Here is a 9,038-nt window from a genome sequence, read left to right on the forward strand (position 1 = left end):
TCTCTACATACATATCTGATGGTTTCAATAAGATAATCAAACCAGGGGCACCTGGATGGCTCAGTGGTTGAGCATCTGCCTTTGGCTCAGGTCGTGATTTCGGTGTCCTGGGATTAAGTCCCGCATCAGGCTCCTTGCTGGGAGCCTGCTTCTCCTTCTGCCTGTGTCTCTGCCTCTATCTCTTTGTGTCTCATGAATAAATAAAATCTTTAAAAACAAAACAAATTATTAAAAAAAAAAGATAATCAAATCATGTGGCATTAATACATTTCCAAAGTCCAGGTTATTGAGTCTTCACATCAACATTCACTTCTAATTGGGCTGTACCCAATTCTTTTGTTTTTTAAGATTTTAGTTATTTATTTATTTATGAGAGATACAGAGAGAGAGAGAGAGGCACAGACACAGGCAAAGGGAGAAGCAGGCTCCATTCCATGCAGGGAGCCTGATGTGGGCCTCCATCCGGAGTTTCCAGGACCACACCCTGGGCTGAAGGCGGCGCTAAACCACTGAGCCACCCGAGCTGCCCCCCAACACTCCGTCCCTCGGCTTTTTTTTTTTTTTAAGATTTTATTTATTTATTCATGAGAGACACAGAGAGAGGGAGAGAAGCAGAGACATAGGCAGAGGAAGCAGGCTCCATGCAAGGAGCCCAATGTGGGATTTGATTCCGGGACTCCAGGATAATGCCCTCGGCCAAAGGCAGGCGCTGAAACTGCTGAGCCACCCAGGAATCCCTGTACCCAATTCTTTTTAAGACTCTCCTCACTAAGGGTTTCAAATGAAAATTCAAACAACTATCTCAGAAAAAGGGGAAAATTTAATGGTCCATGTAAGCAAACTGCATAAAGGACAGGAGTCTCCCGGACTTGTGTAGCAATTCAATTCCATCAACTTTGTTTCACCAACTCCCATTTCTGCCTCTCTCTACTTGCTACTTTCTTTCACTTAGACCAGCTTTCCCCTCAAACCTCTACCCATGACTTCCAGCAGGTCTATTTTCTTAGTTGGCCACCCAAAAGCAGCTGCTCCTCTTTCCTTAATTCCACTGCAAAAAATCTGAGGGAACGGAGACTTTTGTTTCTGGCTATGATTAATTTGACCTGTCCTCCAGAATTAGTAGCAGCTATGAAACTGAACAATACATATTAATCGACTGTTTTGGGTTGCGCAAAACTGAAACTTCTGAAATAAAAACTTTAGCACTTGAACCCCACTATCACCCAGCTTCCTGTGGTGTAAAGAGGCTGAGCTGAGAATACAGAGATAAGAGTGGAGAACAGCTGAAGCAGTTGGAATCAGTGCCGTGGCGCCAGAGAAGACGGAGCTATACAGAGTAGTAGCTCGCGAAATCCTTGGGGATGCCCGACTCCATGGGTGAGGTCTGGGCTGTACATAATCAGAGCAAGACCACCTGATGCTTACCAGATAGCAGTTGTTACAGAGCTGAGAATGGAATGTAGATACTAGTGGTCAAGAAGTGTTGGCCTAAAAGCAGTGCTAAGGGGCACTAAATTTCTGGGCCTGCCAAGGTAGCGATCTCTAACAGTTGTGGCATCCAGCTGAAACATTAGAGAGGCTGCATCTTGGGAGTAAAGACAATGCCCTAGAGTAAGACCTCCCCAGGCCTGCCCTAACAAGCTCTGACAAGATGGCAAGGGGAGATAGAGTATGGAGATCGTATCCTGCCAAGTTAAAACTTAGGAAATTCCTTGGGCATCTCACAGATATGAGCTAGCTAACAAAGTATAAAATCAAGCCTATAGTAGTTTAAGGTGACCACTCAGTAACTGAAGAATCTGCTAAAACAAGAAACATCACCTTTCAGAAGATATAATTTCTACGGCATCTACACAGTGATGTCCAGTATTCAATAAATTACTAGACAAAGACTTGAAATGTAATTCATAGTTAAAAAAAAAATTAGAGGGGATCCCTGGGTGGCGCAGCGGTTTGGCGCCTGCCTTTGGCCCAGGGCGCGATCCTGGAGACCTGGAATCGAATCCCACGTCGGGCTCCCGGTGCATGGAGCCTGCTTCTCCCTCTGCCTGTGTCTCTGCTTCTCTCTCTCTGTGTGTGTGACTATCATAAATAAATAAAAATTAAAAAAAAAAAAAAAATAGGGCAGCCCCGGTGGCGCAGCGATTTAGCGCCGCCTGCAGCCCAGGGCTGATCCTGAAGACCCGGGATCGAGTCCCATGTCGGGCTACCTGAATGGAACCTGCTTCTCCCTCTGCCTGTGTCTCTGCCTCTGTCTCCTCTCGCTCTCTCAAGAATAAATAAAACAAAATCTTTAAAAAAAAAAAAAAAAAAGAATTAGATAGCTATTGTTGTCATATTAGTTGTTTGTGGTTTTTTTTTTTAAAGATTTTATTTATTTAGGGAACCCTGGGTGGCGCAGCGGTTTGGCGCCTGCCTTTGGCCCAGGGCAGATCCTGGAAACCCGGGATCGAATCCCACGTCGGGCTCCCGGTGCATGGAGCCTGCTTCTCCCTCTGCCTGTGTCTCTGCCTCTCTCTCTCTCTCTCTCTCTCTGTGTGTGACTATCATAAATAAATAAAAATTAAAAAAAAAAGATTTTATTTATTTATTCATAAGAGACACAGAGAGAGAGGCAGAGAGCCCGACGTGGGACGCGATTCCCGGTCTCCAGGAACACACCCTAGTCTGAAGGAGCACTAAGCCACCTGGGCTGCCCTATTAGTTGTTTGTTAATGCAGGTATTAAAAGTTTATTTAAAGATCAAATGAGGGATCCCTGGGTGGCGCAGCGGTTTGGCGCCTGCCTTTGGCCCAGGGCGCGGTCCTGGAGACCCGGGATCGAATCCCACGTCGGGCTCCCGGTGCATGGAGCCTGCTTCTCCCTCTGCCTGTGTCTCTGCCTCTCTCTCTCTCTCTCACTGTGTCCCTATCATAAATAAATAAAAGTTTAAAAAAAAAAAAAAGATCAAATGAAAATGTTTTAAATGACTAAATAGAGCCTCAGCACAGAAATGAAAATTACAGAAAATCAAAAGGAAATTCTAGGACTGCAAAGTATAATAATTGAAATGAAAAATACATTGGGTGGGGTTTTTTTTGTTGTTATTGTTTTTTTTTTAATTTATTTATTTATTCATGAGAGACACAAAGAGAGAGAGAGGCAGAGACACAGGCAGAGGGAGAAGCAGGCTCCATGCAGGGAGCCCGATGTGGAACTTGATCCCGGGTCTCCAGGATCACGCACTGGACCAAAGGCGGTGCTAAACCGCTGAGCCACCCGGGCTACCCACATTGGGTGGGTTTCATTGCAAATTGCAATGATAGTAGAATGAATTTGAGGATATATAAATGTAGTTGTACTATAAGTATTTGAAAATAGTTGAAATGTTGAGAGACCCAGAAATGTGGATTTGGGGTTCATTCAATATTTATTGTGTGCTCAAGATGTTGTTCACCCCACTCCCTAACACAAAGTCTAAAGATTTCATCATAAAAGAACAATGATCAGGATCCCTGGGTTTAGTGCCTGCCTTTGGCCCAGGGGCATGATCCTGGAGTCCTGGGATCAAGTCCCATATCAGCCTGCCTCTGTCTCTGCCTCTCTCCCTCTCTGTGTGTCTCTCATGAATAAATAAATAAAATCTTAAAAAAAATCATTCTTTCCATTACTTATTGAGTACCTAATACGTCTGGAGATACAAGGGATACAAGAGTGATAAAGTCTCTGCCTTAGTGGAATTTATATGCCAGAGGGAGATATTATTTTCTATACTCATATTGATAAATGCTATAAGAAAAATAAGTTAGAAAAAAAAGGAATAATGATGTAGGAGTGCTTTTTCAAAAGATTTTGTCTATTTTAGAAAGAGAGAGAGAGAGCGTGCTTGGAAGCAGGGGAAGGTGGAGGAAGATAATCTCCAGCAGACTCCCTGCTGAGTGCAGAGCCTGATGCAGGCCTCAATCCCACAACCCTGAGATCATGACCTGAGCTGAAATCAAGAGTCGGATTTATTCATGAGAGACACACTTAACTGACTGAGACACTCAGGTGCTCCTAGAGGAGTACTATTTTAGATAGGGTGATCAGGGAGGGCCTTTCTGAAAAAGGGGTATGAGAACAAGCCATGTGAATATTCTATGCAATACTATCCAATAAAAATATAATTAATACAAACTACCTATGTAATTTTAAATTTTCTGGTAACCACATTTTATTTTAAATATTTTATTTATTTAATTATATGAGAGAGTGCGAGAGAGTAAGAAATAGTGACCGAGATAGCACAAGCAAGGAGGAGAGAAAGAAGCAAGCTCCCTGCTGAGCAAGGAGCCCAATGCAGGGCTCCATCCCAGGATCCTGGGATGATGACCTGAGCTGAAGGCAGACACTGAACCAACTGAGCCACTCAGGCACCCCTAGTAATAACTTTTAAAAATACTGGTGAAATTTTGATATTTAACCAATATATCCAAAATATTATTATTTTAATATGTAATCAACATAAAATACTACTCATGAGATATTTTATATTTTCTTTTGTACTAAATATTAAATCTAGTATATATTTTACATTTACAATGCATCTCAATTTGGACAGTAAATTGTCATTGGAAATATTTGATTAGTATTTAGCATTAATAAAATTTATATTTGAGCAAGTATGTTCACATACCCATGTTCCACAAGCATACTTAAAAGTTTTCCAATAACTGAACGAAGTATTAATGTTTTTCAATACACTTTACTTTTTCGGGCACTTTCAGGTTTACAGCTAATTAAGTAGAAAGTAGAGAATTCCCACATACTCCATTCACACACACACACACACACACAAGCTAAAATTTTTTATTAAAATTGATAAACTAACACTGTACACATCATTATCAACCAAAGTCAGTTTACATTAAAATTCACATTTTGTATTGTAAATTCTATGGATTAGGACAAATGTATAATGACATGTATCTACCATTATAGTATGCAGAATAGTTTCACTGCCCTAAAAATCACACATAGTCGACTTATTCCTCCTTCCTTTCCTCTAAGCCCCTGGCAGCCACTTTTCCAAAATATTATATAGTTGTAATCATATAGTATATAGCCTTTTCAGATTGGCCTTTTTAGCTGATTAATATTCCGTTGTATGGGTATATCACAGTTTAACCTTTCACCTATTGAAGGACATTTTGGGTGCTCTAAGTTTTGGCAATTACGAATAAAGTTGCTATTGATATTCATGTGTAGATTTTTGTGTGGGCACAAGTTCAGCTTCTTTGGGGAAATACCAAGGAACAATTTTTTTATTGTAGTAAAATACACATAATATAAAATTTACCATTGTTACATTTTCATGTAAAATATACAATTCAGTGGCATTAAGTATACACTAACAATGTTGTGCAACCATTGCCATTAACTAGTTCTAGGACTGTTTCATTACCCCAAATGGAAGCTCTATTAAGCACTCGGGTCTTAGTTTTAAAGTTTAAGCTAATTAAAATTAAATAAAATTAAAAATTGATTTCCTCAACCACAATGCCACATTTCAAGTGTCCAGTAGCCACACATGGCTTGTAGCTAGTGGCTGTTGAATAGCACAGGTCTAGGGGGAAAAAGAATTAGAAGCAGAGAAACAATAAATATAAAGCCCTTGATACAGGAATATACTTTTTCAAAGAATAGTTAGTTGGACAGTATGATGGAAATACAAATAACAAGAGGTAGGGAATTTAGTTAGTAAGGTATCCAAGAGTGAGCTAATAGCTCACTTGCATGTCACAGTAAAGATTTTAGATTTTAAGGGTGATGGAAATTTTATAATGAGGTTTAAAATGATCACTCTGGCTGTGTGTTAGAAAGGTTGAAGGAGGCTCAAGAACAGAATAGGAACACTTATAGTAGAGAGAGACCATAGAGATTATGGTCCTTGAACTAGGGACATAGCTGGAGTGGTAAGTGTTTGGATTCAAGATATTTTCAAGGTCTAGCTTATTGCACTTACAATGGATTGGATGAAATATGAGAAACAAATTATATTCTATAAGGTACAGAATACTGAGAGAAGCAGATTTGAGAGAAAATGAAGTTTTGTTTTGACCATGTTTCAGATGATCATTGCCATCAAGTGATTGCAATATTAGAGCAAAATGCAATTCTGATATTTCAGTATTTAAGTATTACTTCCTTAATGATGTATTATCATTTGTAGTAAGAGTGATAAAAATATATCTCATAGAGAATTTTAAGAATTGTTTGTGAAGTGCATACGCCTTACATATCAAAGGTAAATATATTCCATATACTGTGAAGTAAGGAACTTTTTGAAGGATTCTATTGAATATCCAAGACACTTCTATCACATTACTTAGTGAACATCCTATTTCATTAATGGTTTCATATAGCAATAGTTCTGTATAGGTTAGAAAGCATGCATGTCACTAGGTTTTTGCATTAATTTTTTTCCCTGTGGCTACTGCTTTGCATCTTAATATACTTCAGGGTTTTTTTTAAAGTTCATATTTTTGGGCAGTCCCGGTGGCTCAGCAGTTTAGGGCCGCCTTCAGCCCAGGGTGGGATCCTGGAGACCCGGGATCCAGTCCGAAGTCAGGCTCCCTGCATGGAGCCTGCTTCTCCCTCTGCCTGTGTCTCCGCCGCCCCCCCCCCCGCAATGTCTGTCATGAATAAATAAATAAAATCTTTAAAAAGCTCATATTTTTAAACCTTTATTTCATTCTAAAATCTTGGACAGAATTTTTACTGAAGCTTAAAGACATTAACAACTATTATTTAAGGAGCAAGGAAAACACCTTATTGAATGTTTTTCCGTAAATAATATCTCATTTGATTTCAAAACAATCCACTTAGATATTGCAGAAAAGAATCTAGTAGACTATTAGATGTAAAATCCACTTAGATATTGCAGAAAAGAATCTAGTAGACTATTAGATGTAAAAGAAGGTGAAAATCAGAAATAATACAGTCAACTGTGAACAAATGGTATTGAAATATTAAATAAATTGCAAAAGCACTTAGACTTGCTACCAGCAGCCTTTCTAAACTTAACATCTAACAATCTAACATTGCCACAGGAGACAGTAGGAGGTGCTGTAATGAGCAGAAGGGGGGCTTGAGTCCTGATTATATTTCTTCCTGGCAGATTGTCTTTGGATAATACATCTGTTTTTTTCTTTTTTCTCCCCTCTCCTCACCTTAAAAAAAATTTCAGTGTCTTCAGCTGAAGAGTTTGGGGACTAATATCACCTATTTTATTTTTTTCCTAGGGTTGTTGGGGAAATCAAAATGCATGTAAAACTACTTTGTAAATGGCATACTTGTTTTAGAAGAGTGAACACTGGAAGTTACTACTACGGGGAACAACTTTTTTCAGAAATATTTCCAATTTTTACCTGATTTAAAAATTATTTTGGTAATCAATTGGGGGTAATTGTTTAGTCTATATTCTAATTGCTTTCCGTGATACACACTGGATAATCAGTTACTCTTTGTTGATTTTCAATTATTTTGTGGACTAATACCAGTTCTGCACACAGTTACACCACGTCCTGTCAATGTCTCATTTAGAGCATTCTTGTATTAGGAAGAGACCTGGTACAAATGAACTCTGAGCTCTGACAGGATCTGTAGTATATAAGGCTATCAGGAGACAACCCACCTCCTCCACACTTTGAAACCACCAGATTCACAAGATTCTCTGCTTACCTGCGTCTCATCTCTCTCCACTATCTTCCCCTCAACTCCTGTATCCCTGGTGCACAGAACTACTTCCCTAATTGCTCAGTGCAATTTCATTTTTGGATTTTTCCATCTGTCGTTTCCTTTACCTAGACACTTCCCTTCTAACATCGATTCTTCGTGCCATCATCTCATGAAAGCCATCTCAAACCCTCACTCAGTTGTACGCCTGTCAAGAACTCCTTGTGGTCATTTTAGCTGTATTTAAATTGTTTACTTGTTTGTCTTCAATAGACCATGAACTCTGGGAAGGCAGGGTCCACGTCTGCCTTGTATCCCTCGCATCTAGTATGGTCCTCACACCCTGTGTTTTTTTCAGTAAATGTTTCTTGATTGAATAACGTGAATGGCCCAAGAGTTTTAGCAAAGAGATGATGCTCTTCCAACCACTACACTCGGTTTTCTGATATTCCACTAGGGCTGGGCGCTTGGATTGACACATTTCCACCCCGTGAGGCTGACGGTCGGTCCTTAGATAGACTCAGTAATGCAGGTAGGACCCCAGTTGTCTGAACGATCTGGCTTCTCGGAAGGACCACGGCCGACATCGCGTGGAGTCGAACGGCGTGGGTGTGCATGGCAGATCCACAAGCGACTGCTATGCTCTCTAGGCAGAGCGCTGGAAAGAGGACCTTCAACGGCCACCCGGATCCCTGGAAAGAAGGAAGGATTCGTCTCACCACGGCCTCCGGCAGCGCTCCCTGCACACGACCTCCTCCAGCGCGCCAAGGCGTTAGTCCCACCCTGTCCCGCTTGGCCCCACCCACCTGGCGCGCCCGGGTTGCTAAACCCCAGCGGCCAGGGCGAGCGCCGCGTTCCTAAGCCCCGCCTCCCGGGCGAGGGCGCGCTCCCCCTCCCAGCCCTGCCTAAGCAGTTCCGTTAGCAGCGGGAGGAAAAACCGTCCTTCGGATCCCCGCCTCTTCACTCTCAACGCTTTACTCCCTACTCCTCCTGCAATCACTACACAGCCAGCTACGGAGGCCCCTAAAGTACAAATATCCCCCGGGCCCTGGTGTAGCCTCATAGGTTTTGTCCTTGTTCCTCCATTCGGTCCTAAGGGTCTGCGTTCAATTTTTGTCAAGAATCGGGTTTGTGAGTTTCTTCTGGCGGCAGGAACTCCAAGGCCCTTTACGGAACTAAAAGTTGTTTTTTTGTTTGTTTGTTTGTTTTTGTTTTTGTGGGGGCTTTTTGTTTTTTGTTTTCTGTTTTGGTTTGGTTTGGGTTTTTTTTTTTTTTTTTTTTTTTTTTTGCCGCTGAAGCCTCCCGCATTCCTTCCCTCCCACCTCGCGGAATTGTGGCGGGAG

Source organism: Canis aureus, chromosome 32 (assembly GCF_053574225.1).
Source record: "Canis aureus isolate CA01 chromosome 32, VMU_Caureus_v.1.0, whole genome shotgun sequence".
Classification (NCBI taxonomy): Eukaryota; Metazoa; Chordata; class Mammalia; order Carnivora; family Canidae; genus Canis; species Canis aureus.